The 3,405-nt window shown below is 44.2% G+C and overlaps 1 pseudogene; it reads left to right on the forward strand.

The window, feature by feature from the left end:
* Nucleotides 1-1,012: 1,012 nt before the first annotated feature.
* LOC115508855 lies at nucleotides 1,013-2,596 on the forward strand (annotated as a pseudogene).
* The last annotated feature ends 809 nt before the right edge of the window (nucleotides 2,597-3,405 follow it).

Raw genomic sequence — 3,405 nt, forward strand, 5'->3', positions numbered from 1 at the left:
GACACGGGGCTCAAACTCACGGACCGCAAGATCGTGACCTAAGATGAAGTTGGACGCTTAACTGACTGAGCCACCCAGGCGCCCTCAAATTCTTTTTTTAAAAAAAAAGTTTATTATGGGGCACCTGGGTGGCTCAGTCGGTTGAGCGACCGACTTCAGCTCAGGTCATGATCTTGCAGTACGTGAGTTCGAGCCCTGCGTCGGGCTCTGGGCTGACGGCTCAGAGCCTGGAGCCTGATTCAGATTCTGTGTCTCCCTCTCTCTCTGCCCCTCCCCCGTTCATGCTCTGTCTCTCTCTGTCTCAAAAATAAATAAACGTTAAAAAAAAATTTTTTAAAAAAGTTTATTTTGACAGACAGAAAGTGCAAGTGGGGTAGGAGCAGAGAGAGAGAGAGAGAGAGAGAGGGAGAGAGAGAGAGAATCCCAAACAGGCTTCACACTGTCAGCACGGAGCCCAATGTGGGGCTCAGTCCCACCAACCGTGAGATCATGACCTGAGCTGAAATCAAGAGTCAGACGTTCAACTTACTGATCCACCCAGGCATCCCAAAGCCCAAATTCTTCATAGAGTGTAGTAAGACCTTCGTGAATTGAACCCCTCTTATGCTTTGTTCTACTTGCTTATTTGACCCTGACCACTTACTCTTAATCACACACCAAGCATATTCCCTCTCATGTACTTTGAATAGGCTGTTCCTTGGCCTGGAAAATTCTCCCCCCCCAGATGTCTACATGGCTTCCTTGTCAAATATTTTCTCAAATTGCTTAAATAGCAACCTTCTTGTCATACCCTAGCCTTTTGCCTGCATTATTCTAAATTATGCCCATCTCAAATATGTTTTTTTATCTTAAGCTCATGTGATACATGAATAATTTGTTAATTTTTAATCCACTATTGTGTAGCCACAGCTTAAAACAACTATCGCATAAGAAAATCTTGAAAAATTGTTTTTTCTCAGTGGGTTCGCCACCGGAACACAAGTGTGAAAATCACCACTAAACCTGAATCAAAATGGCAAAGGAAAAGACTCCTATCAACAGTATCATTATTGGGCATATAGGTCAGGCCAGTCTACCACTTCCAGTCATCTGATTTACAAACGTGGTGGACTGACAAAAGATCTACTGAAAAATTTGAGGAGGCTGCTGAGATGGGAAAGGGCTCCTTTAAGTATGCCTGGGTCTTGGCTAGACTGAAAGCTGACTGTGAATGTGGTATCATCGATACCTCCCTGTAGAAATTCGAGACAAGCAAGTATGATGTAACCATCACTGATGCCCCAGGACACACAGGCTTTAAAACCCTGATTGTACTATCCTGACTATTGGTGCTGGTGTTGGAGAATTTGAAGCAGATCTCTCCAAGAATGGGCAGACCTATGATCAGGCCCTTTTTGCTTATATACTGACTGTGAAACAATTGTTAACAAAATGAATTTCACCGAGACCCCCTAGAGCCACAAGATATAGGAGCAAATCTTTAAGGAAGTCTGCACCTACATTAAGAAAATTGGCGGGGCGCCTGGGTGGCGCAGTCGGTTAAGCGTCCGACTTCAGCCAGGTCACGATCTCGCGGTCCGTGAGTTCGAGCCCCGCGTCGGGCTCTGGGCTGATGGCTCAGAGCCTGGAGCCTGTTTCCGATTCTGTGTCTCCCTCTCTCTCTGCCCCTCCCCCGTTCATGCTCTGTCTCTCTCTGTCCCACAAATAAATAAACGTTGAAAAAAAAAATTAAAAAAAAAAAAAAAAGAAAATTGGCTACAACCCCAACATAGTAGCATATTTGCCAATTTCTGGTTGGAATGGTAATAGTGTCCTAGAGCTAAGTGCTAACTAACATGCTCTGGTTCAAGGGATGGAAAGTCACCAGTAAAGATGGCAATGCCAGAGGAACCATGCTGCTTGAAGCTCTGGTTTGCATTTTCCCACCAACTTGTCCAACTGACAGGCCCTTGCATCTACTCCCCCAGGACGTCTACAGAGTTGGTTGATATTGGTATTGTCCCTGTGTGCCAGGTCGAGGCTGGTGTTCTTAAACCTGGCAAAAGTGGTCACCTTTGGTCCAGTCAGTGTTACAACTCAAGTCTGTTGAAATACACCATGAAGCTTTGAGTGAGGCTCTTGCTGGGGACGATGTGGCCTTCTGTGTCAGGACAACATGTGTCAAAGATGTTCATCGTGTCAGTGTGACTGGTGACAGCAAAAATGACCCACCAGTAGAAGCAGCTGGCTTCATGGCTTAGGGAATATCCTGACCCATCTAGTCCAGATCAGTGCTGGATACGCACCTGTGCTGAATTGTCACCCAGCTCACATCTCTTGGGAGTTTGCTGAGCTGAAGAAGATTGATCACCATTCTAGAAGAAAAGCTGGAAGATGGCCCAAGTTCTTGCTATCTCGGGATGCTGCCATCGTTCATATGGTTCGTAGAAAGCCTATGTGTTTTGATCGCCTCTTTGACTGTCCTTTTCTGGGCCACTGTGCTGTTCATCACGTGAGATGGACAGTTGCTGTGGGTGTCATCAGAGCAGTGAACAAGAAGTCCGCAGGGGCCGGCAAGGTCACCATATCTGCCCAGAAAGTTCAGAAGGCTAAATAAATATTATCTCCAATACCTGCCACCCAGTCTTAATCACTGGTGGATGAACAGAACTGTTAGTGTCAGTTGGCCGTTTTAAATTTAAATAGAAGACTGGTTAATGATAACAATGTATTGTAAACCGTGAAAAGGAAAGGAGGTTTTGTGCACCATTCGTGCGTGCGTGTGTGTGTGTGTGTGTGGCAGTTTTAAGTTACTAGTTTGTAGAATCTGTACCATTTAAAGGAAACAACTTGACCAAAAATCTGTTGCGGAATTTTGAGACCCATTAAAACAAAAGTTTAATGGGGGGGGGGGAAGAACAATGAATAACTTAACAGAAATTTATATTGAAAACACATTTTTAAGCTTATAGTTACCTGTCTGAAGGAAATTGGTGTGATTTCCTCTATTTGCTTAAAATGTTTCTTTCCTTCTGGTTTTCAGAGGTTTAATTGTATGTGCCTGCTTGTACTTTTTCTTAGTATTTATACTACTATGCTTTCATACTCATTTTTGAAATTGTGGCTTGATAAGTGTCATAAATTTTGGAAAATTTTCTGCTTGTATTTTTTTTTATTTAAAAAAAATTTAACGTTTATTTATTTTTGAGACAGAGAGAGACAGAGCATGAACAGGGAAGGGGCAGAGAGAGAGGGAGACACAGAATCTGAAACAAGCTCCAGGCTCTGAGCTGTCAGCACAGAGTCGGACGTGGGGCTGGAACTCATGGACCGTGAGATCATGACCTGAGCCGAAGTCGGACGCTTAACCGACCAAGCCACCCAGGGGCCCCTCTGCTTGTATTTCTTAATACATCCATTCTTTCA

This window comes from Lynx canadensis, chromosome A2 (genome assembly GCF_007474595.2).
Source record: "Lynx canadensis isolate LIC74 chromosome A2, mLynCan4.pri.v2, whole genome shotgun sequence".
NCBI lineage: Eukaryota > Metazoa > Chordata > Mammalia > Carnivora > Felidae > Lynx > Lynx canadensis.